Raw genomic sequence first — 17134 nt, 5'->3', positions numbered from 1 at the left:
TTAATTACATGATTCATTTGTAGCAATTTCCTCATCAATCGACCATATCAAGTCCTCAGCCGTCCTCTAACGATCTGTTTAAGCCCAGTGTGGATCATGTAGCCACTCTTAATTCTGACTTGCATGAATTACCACTGAAGGATTCTTCAATTGGCCAGCCTCAATCCCGTCTTCCCCACTGGAAGAATTCTTCTCATGAAAAGGATGATACAGGCAACAATCATGGTATTAATCCTGGAGGAAATCCCAGTGGCTTTGGAGATTTTAGTCGAGCACCAGGATCTATGTCAAAGCCTTTGTCCTCGCCTGTATTATCATCATCTGTGTCTTCTTCACATTCCAGTCCTAATTTGCAGCAGCTATTAACTCAGAGTGATAGCACTTGGTCTAGTCTGTCAGGAGCTCAGAATGACTGGCCAGAATCCTCCTCATTGGCATCAGCCAACAACACATCAAATGGCCCTATTGGCAGTAGTCCTACCACTCCCACCAGCAACAGTTCCATTAAGGTAGGCACCCCCTGTGCCAATGGCAGTAATAATATTTCATCGGAAGACCGAAAAGAGTCTGCATCTGTCTCTACCAATTCAAGCACTAGTTCAAGTGCCCAGTCCACCTACAGTTTGACTGATCTTGTAGCTGAGTTTGAGCCAGGGAAGCCATGGAAGGGCACTCCTCAGAAGAATATCGAAGATGATCCACATGTCACACCTGGAAGTGTAGCACGTTCTCCTCTCTCCTTGAATACCATAAAAGATTCAGAACTTTTTAGTTGGTCAGCAAAGTCCAGTCCAAACATTCAAAATAATGACACCCTGGTGTCTTCACTGACTTCCACCTTGCCTGGCAGTAACAATTGCTGGACATTTTATCCACCTACCTCCCAAAACAGGTAAAAAGTGGTATCATGGCAGTATCTTCTAAAATAGTTCTTGTTTATTGTTTAAGAATCTAGTTGTAAGAGTTAATTTCATTGATGTGAAGGGTTTATTTTTACTAATTGTCAGGATTAGTTAAGATTTCAGTTTATTTCATTGGTATATAAATAAATAAATACCTCTTTATATCACTCAAGTTCTTAGTAAGTATTTAACAGGGAAGAAAAAATTGTCACAATATATGATCCATGTTAATTAATTTCCTTTAAGTCTACCGTAATGTAAGCATTTGTTTTTGTATTCAACAGTGTTGTTGTTTTTCTTGTCAAAAAATTGTGGTAAGAGAAACAGTAGTATGCATATATTTTTGTGAGAGCAGGCTAAAGTTTATATACATCTGTGTGTGTGTGTGATTTTTAAGTGTCATTTTTGTTGCTCTCTATGAAAAGTGAAAGTGTGATGTTTTTGTGTACATGAATAAAATAATTATAGCTTTATTAGTGGCATTTTACTTGTAAAATTCCTTTAAAAAAGTAATTTCCACTCTAGCTCTAACAAGCAAGCAAACTTAAAGACTGGTTGGGGGGGCAACTTGGGTTCAGGATCTGATGTATGGGAAGTGCCTACTCCCAAAACCCGTGGTCCACCACCTGGTCTCAGTGCACAGGGCAAAGGACTTGGAAATTCTTGGAACTCGTCACAGAGTGGAAGTCGACAAAGCTGGGGTCCAAGTTCTTCCTCGGGTAAGGTGTGTTAATTGAGAGCTAGCTCGTGAAGAATCTTTACCATGGAAACTATACATATGACATAGTAATTTAACTAGTACAAGTATGTTCATTAGTTTCTTACTAATATATTTTAGTATCCAGAAGCATCAGTTAAGTAAAAGTTAAAAAGAGGAAGATGCATACTAAGTATTGTAAAGTAAAATTAGGCTTAGAGTAATTGTAATATAAAATCACAAGACATAAACCTAATAGAAATTTTAAGTTGTAGAATCCTTTATGCAACAGAAATAACCTAAATTACACAGTTACTTAGCCCTGTCACAACTGGTGAACATCTTTCAGGTGTTAAGTGCACATCTGTATATCAAGTTAAAAAATTTAAGTAAAAATAACTCTCAACTATTTTTAACTCGGAAATACTTTTATTTTTTTCACACCTTATTAGTGTTAGTAACAGAAAATGAAAATAATTTTATTCTCTAATGTCTGAGCAACTCCAGGGGTTTATGCATGCAAATGATGGATTTTTTATAAAAATTTTCTGAGCCATAAAAGTAATATTGCAAAGTAACTATCAGCCCTTGACAGTATAATTGTTCATGTGTGGTTTCTCCCATGATTTTCCTTGTTTGTTAGTGGTTACTCTAGCCATTTGTTGCTTGTTTCTTAGGTGTCATAGAATGTGATGTGAATAATTAGTAATGAAGTTCTACTTTGTAAATGGCTAGCCCATGTTTAATTATTTTGATAAAGCATATTATATAGACCAGTCTTGTGTAACATATACAGCCTGCAAGCCATGTAACAATACTAACAAATTCTTAAGATGTAAAGACACTACAGTCTCTGAATTTTACTTTCCCTTTGTATGGTGTGGTCCACAAGAATGTTTAAAAAATTCCTATCTGGTCTGTGTCACTGAACAATTTACACCTGTCTGATGTACGTAAATACTTGCTTTAATGTAGGATAACACTGTAAAAAAATTTGTACTTGTTTTTTGCAGAAAGTGTTATTTCCCAGTTGTTTATGCCTAAAGTAAATTGAAAAGACCTGTTTTTCTCTTCATACTTTGCTTTTGTGATCTGGGAGCATATAACGAAAATATGATGGAAGACTATATTTGGAGGCTGATACGTGAAAATTATTTACATTAGTCACAAATGTCAAAAATCTATTCACTTCTAAACATTTTTGTATAACTTTAATATAAATACATGTAAATCTTGATTCATATGTTGTTTTATTTAGACCTTATGTAAATGAAAATGTGCAAAATTGTCCATTTTTACTTAGAAAATATGTTAATTTCTAAATTTCATTATCCAGGTCACATAGTAAAGTTTGAAGAGAATAATGGCCATTTTCTGTACTTGTACAACATAAGCAATTGAGAAACAACACATACTTTCTAGGAACAAAATTTGTGTTGCATAGTGTTATTAAAATAATTTGAAGTAACACATAGATAACTATTTAATTACTTATTTTTGCTGATAATAAAATTATATATTGTTATTTTTTCTTAACTCTCTACACGCAGTCATTTGACCAACCTTGTAAACACCATTAAATATATATATATATATATATAAACTAAATCTATGTTGGTTTTTTTCTGTTTAAAGTGATTGCAAGTTATAGCAGGAAACTGTGGTTGTTTATCGTAAATAGCTTAAAGCTAGTAACAGTATAAATTTGAACATATTGTTTGATTTATTACCTTTCCAACCACATGCAACTAATATTCCTGTCACAGGAGTTTATAAGCTATTCTGCAGACATGTCAGAGTGTTGAATGAATTAGTTTTTTGTAAGCATACCCCTTTTATGAATTAGTTTTCATTATCTCACCTAATCAGTTTATAATTTTTTACATTTTGTTACTTTTATAACAGTAAATGAAAAATATACACAAAAGACAATGTATTGCATACCTGTGACCTTTTTTTCTTCATTCTTGGTTGCCAAAGAAATTTAAGCCTATTGTATATACACTAATGAAATAAAAACCTTATAACCCAAGCAATTTCAAAAGGTGTACCTTTCTTCCTCTAGGGCAAACTGTTTCCCAATGAAAAAGAAAGGTTCAACTTTTGAAAGCACTCAGGTTATAGGGTTTTTACTTTATCTCTACCATTCTTGAACCTGTGTTTTAACATCATGCATGTACTAATAATACTGGTATGCTAAATAATTACTATTTACTCTCAAATAGTGTGCCTAAGAACAAAGAATAATAGCATACATAAAACAAACTTTTCCTTTAACTAACATAATTTATCTAGCTTATAACTGTGGCATAAAAGCTTATAACTGATACCATAAGTTTTTTGATCTGTGGTTTTTGTTTTTTCAGCACCCCATTAATAAGTGACATGAAGCTTTTTATATTTTCATGCCATAAAAATAAGGTTTAAAAGGAGTTAGAATAGTACAATACTGTGCATTTATTGGTAATAATCTCATGTCAAGGGTTTTGATTTCATGACAGCATGATAAACCTGGTTTTGTGACCTTGTTATGCGTATGTGTGAAGGTTTAATCTTTTCAGTCAGCTTGAGAGACCCAACAAGTTAAAATAGTTTGACACTTGATTGCATGCTGCATACTTGAACTCTGTAGTACTAAGATTGTTTAGAAATTAACAACTGGGAGAGAAAAATAATACAAAAACTCCTTGTCAGTTTTTTCAAACATAAACCATTAATGTTTATTACATATAGATCTTGATTGATACTGTTGGCAAAAATCATTATAATGAAAGATAGGTGATAGGTCAGCAAAAATCTTTGTCAGCTTTTGCATTATTGTTTATGATGTATGGTTAGAAGTGGTAACGAAATATCAAAGTATGTATATTAATTAGACTAACAGGATATATGAAATGTAACTTTCAGGTTACAAATTAAATTTAAAAAGATAGAAAGAATCTTTAATTGTTTTTTCAAACAATGTTATTTTTTTGTTTCAAGCTTATAATGTGGTATGGAAGCTAAATGAAATTATCTGGTTAGTTTTAAGCAAAACCTAGAATACTTAGTAAATTTCATAAAGGTTCATTAAGTATTTATATTTTGTGAGAAGGAAATAAAACCATTCTGTAAAGAGTTGTATGAAATTGCTCAGCTAGTAAGTGAAAATAATTTTATCCCATTTACTTAACAAAGGATTGAAATGACACAGTTTATCTTAGAATATTGAATATTATGAAACTTTGGTCAGAAGTTTTGGGAAATCTGCTGGAGAGAGAAACTTTTAGTAACTTTTAAGTAAGCATGACATTAAAATCAATTTTAACGTGAGTAATATAAGAATTTTGTGAGAGACAAAGCACAGTAAGTATGATTTGTCTATGATGTCCAAAAGAAATAGGATACTACCCAACATATCCACTCTTGATGTACACCTGAACTGGAAAGGTGAATGCTTGGAATTCATGTATATTAATATTAAAATTAGAAGAAAAACATTCCCTAAAGGATAATGGTTTGTTATAAGAATCTTTTATGTTGCTACACCCATACAGACAAAATGTGAAACTCATTATTGCATGTCAAAGATAAACACCAAATATACTGTAATTTTACACACACACACACACACACACACACACACACACACACCATAGTCAGTGCTCTTTGAATGTTTGTTTTCCTTAAAAGTAATTTTCAAAGTCTATATTATATGTATATTTATATGTATAACTAAAGTAGGTTGGAAAACATTAGTTATGTATGAAAAATTAAGGATTGAAAATGTTAAACAAATTATTTAATACAGCAGTGTTCAGTGAATAGAGAAAAGGCTATATCTTCATCTTAATAAATTTAATTTCTCAAGATTTGTGATTAGTTTTACGAGTTAAATTTACACATTCAGTTAAGTGTTGATACTTGAAGGTGGTGGGAGATGGTTTTACATTTGTTTCAGAAATTTCAGATTTTAGTCCAAAAAGATATCAATTAACTTGTATCTGGTAAATCAATTTCTTAAGAAGCCAATAAAAAAGAATACCAATTATTTTTATTTACATGATTAAAAATAGCTTTGTAAGAATGAATTTGGTTAGTCTTAATGTTTAAAGTTGCTATTATCAAATTATAGTATTAAGGAAACTCGAGGCTAGTTGATCATTTGAACATGCACATTCAAAGCTGCTTTATTTTTCTAGTCTCCTTGAAGAAAATAATTTTTATTGAAGAGTTTGTTTAATTCTTTCTCCAGTAGCTACTATTTCATATTTGTCTTAGAAACCTTACTTACGGCTGGCTACCACACACTTCTCAGTGCTTATTGCAACAATTACTATTGTGCTGTATACCCTTCATTTTATTTACACATGATCTGTTGCTGTAGGTCTGGGTTTAGCTATGTTACTTTTCACCTGTACCATTACACTTCATTAGTATGTGTTTGTTCCTGTTTGTTTCCCTCTTCTTTTGTTATTTTTTTCTTGTTATGTATTGAATGCTACTGAACTAGTAGTTTGTACCATTAAAATTTGTATATGTTGTCTATGTGTCTAATTTCTTGTGAACATTTCTCAGTTAGTATATGATTTACCAGAAAGTTGTTTTGAATGCCTTTTTCCCATTAGCTGAAATATACATTGATTTAAAACGTAAGATTTTTTCATCTTCGTATGTGTAATAATTTGTGGCAATGGTTCTTTTAATTTTTTTAAAGATAATAATTCAACAGTGATGTTATTTTTATGTTCTGCTGTATGAATAGAATGGAACAAAAGTATTAGATGTTTGCACTTTATTGGGCAAATAAATTTTAGAAATACTTGTATTCATAAATGTTTTTATAAATTTGTATTAGTATATTTACAGTACTCAATTAATATTGTTCACATTGTTTCTGTTGCAATAGGATGGGACAAGGAAAACTCTTCGCTTATTTTGAAAAACCTAACACCTCAGGTAATATGAGAAATTCTCTCTTATAGCCTAATTGAAGTGAACTTGTTTCTCTTATTACTCAGGAGTTGTAGAAAGACTAGAAAGTTTTGTTTGAAATATAATGCTGAATTCTCTGTCATGAACAAGGATCATCCATTATATTTCAGAACTTCCAAAAAATTAACTTTTTTATTGTAAAAAAAAAAACTGATTTGGCCTTCAGACATTTGACAACAGTTGCTTGAAACAAAGAATTCTCCCATATATTTATCAAACTCCACCTCCCTTTTCTGAAAACTTAAAACCATCAGTTTCCTTACCAAGTACACAGATTTCTAATAAAACTGTTCTCTTTATCATTTCCATTTGTATTTTTAAAGAAGTATGTAATCTATTAAATTTGTTTTAAATGAAATCTTTTACTAACCCTACTTATGTGGGCCTGGTTCTGTTATATACACATACATGTTTTAGTCACATTTAGAAGTTATTTCAACAGCATTTTTCTTCATACAAAAACCACCTTTTCCTAAGACTAGTCTGACTCCATTAAGTCACAGAAACATTGCTAATAAAAATTTCCATATTAAAAAAAAAGTGATTTTTTAAAAATATACAACAGACTTGTAATTTTACTGAAAGCTTGGCAAATTTCATAGATATGCACTTGGTAAAAATTCTTAATGTAGTATGTAATAGTTACACAATTAAAAGATTTGTCATTTTGGCCGGACACCTTTTAGTATAGTTAGCCTCTTATCTAATAAAACTTGTGCTGATTTTGCTTAAATATTGTTGAGCTGTAATATAAAGTATAAATTTACTTGGATTTGCTAGCAAATCTTATAAGCATTGGCAATTACCTACTTCCAGAGTATAGTATTTTTAATTTTCTTGATCATGTGTATGTATTGGGTATTTGAGGATTTCTAATACTAATTCCATGGTTAGTAGCCATGTGTTCTGTGTAAAGGTCAGTTTGTTTCTTTAAAACACATGTATATATTAGCCATGAGATTCTGAAGGCTCATTTAGTATTTTAGTAGTTGTGTGAAGTTGAAAGTGCTGGGTCCTTTGTACAAAATGTTTGTTTGTTGTAGATCGATGGTTCTACCTTAAAAACATTATGCATGCAACATGGTCCCCTACAACTTTTTCATCTACTTCTCAACCATGGGATAGCACTGGTACGCTACTCCAGCCATGAAGAAGCATCAAAAGCTCAGTCAGCTCTGAACAACTGTGTCCTTGGCAACACTACCATCCTTGCCGATATACCAAGTGAGTCTGAGGTACAGCAGTACCTGCAGCTTGCCAGTTCTAGTGGAATGGGATGGACAAGCAATCAGTCTTCAGGGAGTGCCAGTTCTTCGTCGTCTGGCTTCCGCAGCAACAGTAGCTCCTATCCCTTCAGCGGAAGTGGGGGTAGTGGCAGTAGTCGTTTGGAATCGGGTACCTGGAACCCCACCAGCTCTCGATTGTGGGCTTTCCCCGGTAACAGCGGCAGCCTGTGGAACACTCCCACTAATATGAATGACAGAAATCAAAACTCGCGTTCCTTCTTCAATTCATTTTTGTCTAGTGATTTGTTGGGCACGGAGTCCATGTAATTCGAAAGTCGATCTGATGTCAGGACCCTGTAAATGTCCATCCACAAGTTACGTTAGGTGATCTTCCAGGGTAGATGACATATATATATCTTTATCTATTATAAATGTATTAACATAAGTTCTGAGGTGCATTCTTTGTAGTTTAAAGCCACTGATTTCAATTACATCTTAATTGGTCAGTTTGTGATGCAGATTATTGTGAAGATATCTTAAGACAAAGATACGTACCTAAAGATTATAACACTAATATAGTTATTATTCTAAGTAATTATGATATTCTCAGGCTTCTCAGAAGCCAGGTGTCAGTTGTGATAACTGAACTGTCAATTGTTGGTTTAAGAAAGAAAAAGGAAAAAAAATTATATAAAAATACATTCTTCCATTGTGTTAACTGAAATATTGAGGTGTTGGATGCAAAGTTTGAACAAGTGTGTGATATTTTTTACAGCATTGTTTTGACTTGTGTGTGTTTATTTCACTCTCCACTTTGCTTCCAACTCCTCAATTTCTTCAAAATATGCTCAGCTGTCATAAGAAATTAGATGTTTGTGTATATTTGTATCTGAAGTGCCAGAGATGTACAGAAGGCCTTACCTGAATGTTATCTGCCATATCAATATTGATGGATCCTGAACTTGGTGTAGTAATTATGTTTGAAAATGTACAGTTCTGTTGTCTTCTCAGCCAAAAATAACTCAAAACCTCAATAGATATCATTTAAAGATTTTTACTTTCATAGACATATTTCTTAAATGCTGTTTGTCTCCCACCCCCCATCTCTCTTTTTTTTTAGGAGTAATTTATTACATTAGTTCATTGCCTACATTGATTGAAAAGAAAATTGTTAATTTTTCTGAGCTGTTGGTTGTGGATCTTTATTAAGAAACAACTGCCACAACCATCTTGTTAAATAAAATGTTTTTTGTTTTATATAGTTAATAGGATCCACAGTAAAAATTAGTTATGTATATAAAAAGAAATATTATACTAAAATAAGAAATGAAAAACAAACCATCAGTTATTTTTCACTGATGTACAATAAAAAAAAAACTCATTCCAAAGGAAATGTATAGATAGAATAATAGGTGTTAATCGGATCTGTTCTTGGCAGAAAAGAAGTGTTTAGTATCTTGGCAATCATTTCTTGGTACCTACTGAAGTAAAGTTTAATATTTGTGGAACATTGCATTAGGTGACCAGCAGGATAATTCAAATCATACTGTGGATACTCTGTACTTAAGGACTGACTATTACGTATGTCCTCAACATCCAAAGAAGCACTGGAATGGAGTTAAGACCACCTCTCAGAGTCAAGTTGAACATCTCATGTTTCTTCACGTTTTATGCTGAAATATAGAAATGTTGCATATATGTTTTTATGTGGTGCTTTTAAGAAGGCTATACAGGACCATTGATGGCAGGATTGTTGCCTTCCTTCCAGGAACTTGTAAAGATCCTGCCCTCTAGTGCTGAAATTGATTTTTTTTTTTTTGAGCATTGTTGCTTGCCAAAGTTTATCAGATCAAATTACTAAACCATTTAAATGAGATTGTTATAAATAGAAAGATGAAAAAAAATGTTTATATTACAATGCAGAAATGTTGCTTTAAGAGTGTAATATGTGTGTAATATATAGTGAATGTGTGTGTATATAGTTCCTTTTATGAGGACTGTCTGATTAGGGCAGCTCTTGGTCCCAGGAGACTTGATGTGAGACTAGGTCCAAAACCCGGTGGCTGTATGATCTTTTGGTACAAAATATAGTGTTAGATTTTTTTTTTTTGGGGGGGGGTGTTCACACATTTAAATTAGTGTCAGTTAGCCTTGCATTCCATACATATATTATACTTCAAGAGTGGCTCACAGTTTGGTTAGTTCAGATGATGGTTCTACGTGATTCTTCTTTTTAGACTTAACTAATGTAAATGAAACATTTGATTTCTTGTGATGAAATAAAAAATAAAAACTAAAAAAAATTAATATATATTTATATGTGCTCTGTTTTGTTCTGTAAAAGAATTTTGTTTAGCATGATGAATTTATTCTGTGTACATTGAAGAACTTGTCTGGTGCAGTGTATACAAATAGCACTGGTCTTCAGTTTGTTTCCTTCACGTTTCATTACAGTGACTTACTCCTCTGTGGACCATACAAAAGAAGGAGGCTTATAGTCAGTACAGTGCCTCCCGCTGAAACTAAAGTACAACATCCATAACCCTTGACTGTACTTAAAGTGATATGTTTGTTTTCGATTGAAATTCTCAACAACCAGTGATGATAATAAACTGACCCGTGCCACCAGTTTTCTCAAAAAAGGCTTCGTTTACTGTATATTCACACTGAGAACAGTAGCATACAGTGATGAAACTAACCACTGTTTTTAAAAACTTGTTATCCAAATGTTTATACTTGAGAATTTCTCGTGGAAATTCAAGGGCTACAGAAGTAGCTCTACATGGCTTTAACCTTGTGGTCTACACTTTTAAAGAGGTCATATGAAGGACAGCATTAATGTGCCCACTGATATTTTGGTGTTTTGACTCTGACCGTCCAGCTTTTTTTTCTTTTTTTTTTGGTACCCCAAAGGTATTTCTCTCCAATCAGGAAGCATAGCAGTGGTATGATTTCCAAATATCGCTAACAGTTCCAAGACTGGTTTTCATTACTCGTGGAAGAGTACACGGTGCTAGCTAACTGGTAAAGGTTGTGTAGGAGAACCTCCTTCTCCTGATATTCCTGCATCTTCCTAAATTATTCTTGTGTTTAGAAGTGAACTTGTAAATTAATGTTGTAAGACGAACTATCAACTAAGGTGTTGTCATCTCAGTACTTTACCTGTCATTATTTTTTTTCGTAAATACGACCTCGGAATGGCAAGAACACGTGTCTATACAGATCATAGTTGATATGTGATAATGTGTGTGTGGCTCATCTTGGGGACTTTACTCTGGAGGATATGTCACTGGCACTGTGTGCCTAGTCTGAAAATTCGTTTCACACTTTTGTTGCTACTGTTAAATTCCATGAATCTGGGACCTTGTTTCAACACTTATTTTTAAAAGCTCTCTTGAAGCCCACAGCTTGAGCACTAGTGAGACACGAGTCCAGAACAGTTTCGGTTTTTCCTTGTCTTTATGTTAAGAACAGTTGTGAATTTTGTGTTGATCATGAGATTACTATGTATATAAATTTAAAGGGTTAAAAGCCTGGCTTTGATTCATTCAAGTTTTAGTGAGTTAAATGTGATTTGATGGGAATAATACCTATAAATGTTATTGGCTCTATTTTAAATTTGATAAGTTATTTTATATGGTAGGAGTAAATTGTTAGACTTTAAATGTAAACGTTTTTCATATTTGGTTACGATAGCTGGACCTTCTTAATGTATAGTCTTACAGTCAGTGGTCTCTATCTAGTATGCTATTAGAATTAAGTAATATTATTCTATTGGTGTTTGAAAAAGGTAAAGATACATTTCTATCATTTAGAAATCAGATGTACGAATCCCTGCCTCCTTTCTATGTTGGGATCTACACAGCCATCATCAACAACTAAAAAACACCAACGAGTTTATTACGACAGGTATAATCAGATTAAATGAGGGACTGGTGTGGTAAAGCAATCTCATTTGTATTTAAATAGTTATTTCGTGTTTGGAGAATTTCGTTATAATTATTCTGTTAAGTGGTGGCATTTCACAACATAGCACAATTTTTCTTTCTTACGCTGAGTTACTTAAGTCAAAACAATATTTTTATAGCAAGTTCCCCTTTTTTAATTTGCATTATCAAATTAATCTTTTTTTCTTTGTTTTGTAACATACCAGGCTTTGTGTGTGTTACGTAAATAACTGTTTTCAACCTCAGCGTTAAAATAAAATTATTGGTTGTTGTTGTGTCAAGAATATGTGGAAGCGTTTTGTAAATGTGTATGCACATGTTTCTGGTTGTTGCAGTCAGACTTGGTGTTCTAATTAATCTGTTAAAACCTGATCATATTATTGTGTTTTGTGAATAAACGAAGGTTTCAAGCTCTGGTTATATATGTGTGTGTGCGTGTGTATGTCCCTATTGAAAGATATTTTTTGCAAACTTTAACTGTCAGTATTTCGTGTTGTCATTTAAATGTTTTTTAACACTCGAAAAATAAAGTGAAAGCTTAGTTTGTATTCAGTGCACAGGGGAAAAAATGGATTAGTGAAAATACGAAATTACATTGGTAGATTTACTGGCGTTTTTATTATTATTACATTCTTCCACCCAAAGAAAGGTGTATGTGATTTTGTAAGGTATATTTGCATCGTGTATTTGGAAAGTGTAATTTGAAGTCGTAGTGTTTAGGTTGAGGTTTTAGGGTCACACGTGTTCATTGCATAAGATAAGAGATGCGTAAGAAAGCCCTTACTTAGTGTCAAAATCTGGTTAGAAAGTAACCTTTCCAGTAAAGAATGAAATACGGGTGAAAAACAATACAGGTATATAGAAGTGAAAGCTAGTTTTGAGTTTGATTGTTATCGTTAGGTTGGAAAAACATCCAAATAAACTCTAGTGCGCGCCTAAGACAGAAAGCAAAAATATCTTAAACAGTAGACTACTCTCTCTATATCATTTTTTTTTCTCGTTACAAATAAAATTGAATTCGGCGGCGATGGTGTACGAAAAACCTTTCGATCTATAGGGTCAGTTTTGTTGTGTATTTGATAAGTCTTACTATTGCATAAAGGGTTAGATTAGTATTTTTAAAAAGGTACAACAAAACCATTCTGTTATGACATTGGAAAGCAAACAGTCGTGTTTCAATTTTTATTAACCCGATCCTAGTATGGTTTGTTTTTGTGTGCTTTTATTCGATTGTTATATAGGAAGTGCATTTCACCTTGCATCAGACCTTTTTCCATTAAGTGACTTAAGTAATATATGAAAACTTATCTGTGTGTGTATATGTTACAAAAGTTATTTTGGGACTGTTGACGTCACTAGTGTTAATTCCTTTTTAAATGTTTTTCTCAGTTATATGTAGCAAGTGCATTTCACCTTGTATCTACCCCCTTTCTGTGACTTTGAGTAGTATATGAAAAGTTTTCTGTAATATGAGTTTAAATGTTAGTATGCATGTATATATGCATTTAAAAAGCTATCTTGGGATTGTTGACGTAACAGTTGGACTTTCAATAGTGGCAGTATTTTGTGTCTATGCTTTATTATACAACAACGCCCTTCCATAGCCCTATATTTTGGCATTAAACAACGTACGCGATCGGAATTAAGGTGAAAAAATCATTTGAGATGTTTAAGTCACCAAGAACCCAGGGTTCTTATGGTAGTACCAAATTATACTGATATAAAGTGTATTCTAGCTTTGTTGTCTTAGTGTAAGGTTTATCGTGTAACCTTTGTTTTAATAATTAACGTGTAGAAAAAAGGCACTATAACTGTGGTTTGGCGATAGTTTTATTATTATTTTGTTTTTATTGTTCTACGTTAAATCTTACGAACTAGTTTTTGTTACCGTTTCTATACGGACGCCAAGAAAGCCCGTTTTTGTGTAAAGTAGTAAGAGTAATACTGCTATTATTTACATTAATAACTTGTTCTTTCTATACAGTTGTAACCAGTGTATTGATGTGTTTCATATATAAATATAATCACCATGTATTAGCTGGAATCTGTGAAATAATATTTATTAAATTTAGTCACAACTATCAATACTCTTGTTCTTGCATATTACTGATGAAAGTTTTATTTCTTGAAGTGAGAGTAACTCGTAAAATCAATTGAAAGATGTTCCAGGGATTAATTAGGGGATTTTCTCCACGCTGGTGCTTATAGTCCGTGCACTACAAGCCTATACGTCGTAGTGTTTTTTTTTAATATTTGTTAGAATGGTTTCGTTCCTTGATGTTCATGAGAGCGGTGACGTTGAATCTCGGTTTGTGCTGATTGGAGCGAGATATTCAGCTCTCCCTTCAAGGCTCGTGAAAGCACGTGAGAATGACCGGCATGGTAAACGGTTGCGGTTTCTCCCAGTTATCAGATGTTTTTTAGTTGCAAGTTGTGTAGCTGGAACAAACACTGTTTATAAATGTAAAAAGTGTGTTTTAAGTGACATCGAGAGGTCAAAATGTTGGAAGACCTTGAACTTCAACCAACTTTTTTTTTTTTCCAGTCAGTGGTGTGCCAAAACCGAAATAGGTCCCTCCTTAAAATTATTGTAAAAAATTAGCCTTCAGTACATGTCTGATTTATTTAGAGTGCAGTATTTGAAACGTGGTCCCTGACGCAATCTCAAAACTAATTTGTTAATCTCATTCCAGGTTAAAAGAAATAACAGAGCTAGTGTGGGATTGGTATTTAAATATTTTAGGACTAATTTTTGTGACTCGTGATATGTTGTTTTCCCCTTTATTGAGTACAGTACGACTTCGTTATGAGTAATAGTTAGTAAACCTTATTAATGGTGGCATCATTAGTATGTGCAGCCAGTATTTTCAATATTATTATTATTATTTATTTATTACTAAAGGTGGGGAGTAATCGTGGAAAAAATATTAATTTGTTTTTCTCTTCCGAAAAAAACTTGTGGTTGCATATTTAATAATTGTTTTCACTGGATAAATATAGGCTGCGTTGTGTAACTTTTGGTTATTATCGTACGTTATAGAACTCTCATTGCTTTCTGTCTTATCATTTGTCAGATTAGTTTTAAAATTATAATTGCGCTTTATAAAGGTATCTTTGTCTCGTATTTCTAAAGAGTCGACTTTCTGGGCGTTTTTAGACTACAGATTTACCAGTCACAAACTTTTACCATTTTGTTAGAGAAGATTGGGGGGGGGGTGCATTTGTAAATTTTGTGCCTTTTAAGAATTAAATTAAAACACCGAAATTATGCTCTGTGTACAAATACATATTTTAACAGTAATATCTTTTCTTTTTTTCTATTCAATTGAGAAGTAATTTCCTGCTCCAAAAATATTCGCATTTAGTAAGATATGTATGTAATCGTCGACCGTTTAGTTCGCTGTAAAGTTTTTGGCAGAAATTGAAATAAGTGCAAAAATAAATATTAGCCCCCAAATATATATAGCTACACCTTCACTTGCTGTGTGAAACTGCTCCAAATGTACTAAAGAACAGACTTAGTGTATATAAAGGTATATTATGTTAACGTATTACTATATGCACTAGTGTTAACATTTTAGTTATTTTGCTCAGGGTAGTGTGTTTTACTAATAGGGTTTTTTATATGGTTTCATTGTTCGTTATAAATCAGTAAATAAATGGTTTGTGGATTTCTTGCCAGTTTGTTTATGAGACGTATACGACTGTTACACGTGCGTAGTGCTTGTTGGTTTTTTTCTCCCTATACGTCAGTGAGGTTGGGTGAATTTTGACAAGTCCTGTCGTCCTGCTACATAGCTTTTTCTTTTTTATTAAGTTTTGAAGCTGACCTTAGATTTGTGAAGTACGAGATGCATAGTCATGGCATGAGCGAAGCACGTGAAAGGCGTACGTCGTCTACCTCGATCTACCTGACTTGCGTGTTGAGCATGCTGTCGCATTCCGTAGACAGTATGGAGGACATGGGTTCAGAATCATTACACGTGTACAGTACTGCTACATATATATATTTGTGAATGAGATTATTTTATGTGCGCCATAGTCAAGCTGTAATAGTAAGGCGATATTTTCTAGATTAAATATATTTTATGGTTTAATTTTAGAAATTTATGTAGTAGATCGGCCAAAAAATACGCGTTTCTTGTAGTATAATTGACATATGTGTTCAGTTACTGTACGATTTTAGAAGACCTTGGATACGAACTCTATGAACAAGTTAGCCCTGGAAGTGTAGAAAAGTGTATTTATGCTGTTTCTGGTAAAGTACGGGTACCGGTTGTGTCAAAAGCCTTATTTAGTTTTTATTATTAATCTGGGCTGACAACGATAAGGTCTCAACTGATTATAACAGGTGTTTGAAATATGGGCCTTCCAGGAGAGACTTTGAATGAAGTATGTGCATTCCCACGTGGCTGTTACAGACACTAAAGGGGCCTTCTCGTAGAAGCTGTTAGACTTTATGGCTGGATGTACTTTGCATAGAAACACTTTAATGTGTTGTGTTAATTTTTGTAATAGTCTCATGCAGTTCTGAAATCAATAAAGTTTTGTGTGCCCAAAATTACCAAGAGTCTTGTGTACTTAGTTCTGTGTGTTGAGTCGTTATGTTTGCGATATTCTCGGATAAACTCCTTCCCATAAAAGGTGGTCGGACAAGAAAGAATCCGAATTATTTGAGTGGACAGATTTTAAAACAGTATGAACTTCTACTTACTTTTAACTAAATGCACTCAAAAGACAAAAATGACCGTACTTAGCCTCTCATTGGATGTGTGGGAGATATAGTGAAGTCTGTTTTGTATATTGGCGTATCCTGGCCCGGTGGCTTTGGATTATCTCGCTTACTTATAGTACTTTCAAAGAACAATCGAAGGTAAATCACAGGTGGCAGTTACCTTCATATTTGGTACAAAAGAAACTCGGTGAAAGTGTTTGAGTTCGGCAAACAATTAATATTTGTTGTACCCCTTTTTTTTTTTTGCTTTTATAACTGTGAACAGTTTTTCAGGCATTGTTGTAACATATTTAATCAAAGTGTTTTTTGAAATTTTACTTCAAATCTTTCAAACACACTCATAAAGTTTACTTGGAATTGATTTGTCAAGTTTTCGATCTATCAAAAACCTTGAGATCAAGGCTTAGAGGCCATTGCATCATTTGAATTATTCCAGCAGCTTCTTTCTCAGCTAAATAATTTCTACATAGGTGTGATGACTGTTTAGGATTATTATGTTCTTGGTAGTAAAATCCTTTACCAATAAAACACAAACCACTGGGTAGACAATGGTGGATCAGTATTTGATAGTACTTGAGCTGGTCCATTAGTCCACCTATTTTGCATATATATCATGTTGCCTCAGCAGAAAAAGCCACCACCACCCCAACCAT

At 33.2% G+C, this 17134-nt stretch overlaps 1 pseudogene across 1 annotated transcript in view; it reads left to right on the top strand.

Annotated features, from left to right (window-relative positions):
* The window catches only part of LOC143245545 (protein Gawky-like), a 34358-nt pseudogene extending 18051 nt beyond the window's left edge, over window positions 1-16307 (top strand). Inside the window, exons 12-15 of the transcript XR_013025636.1 lie at window positions 24-892; window positions 1428-1621; window positions 6488-6537; window positions 7617-16307. The product of XR_013025636.1 is annotated as a protein Gawky-like (transcript). The remainder of the gene's footprint in view (window positions 1-23; window positions 893-1427; window positions 1622-6487; window positions 6538-7616) is intronic.
* The last annotated feature ends 827 nt before the right edge of the window (window positions 16308-17134 follow it).

This window comes from Tachypleus tridentatus, chromosome 2 (assembly GCF_004210375.1).
Source record: "Tachypleus tridentatus isolate NWPU-2018 chromosome 2, ASM421037v1, whole genome shotgun sequence".
NCBI classification, from domain to species: Eukaryota; Metazoa; Arthropoda; class Merostomata; order Xiphosura; family Limulidae; genus Tachypleus; species Tachypleus tridentatus.
The sequence above is the reverse complement of the archived record's forward strand: the minus strand, read 5'-3'. Positions and strand labels throughout refer to the sequence as shown.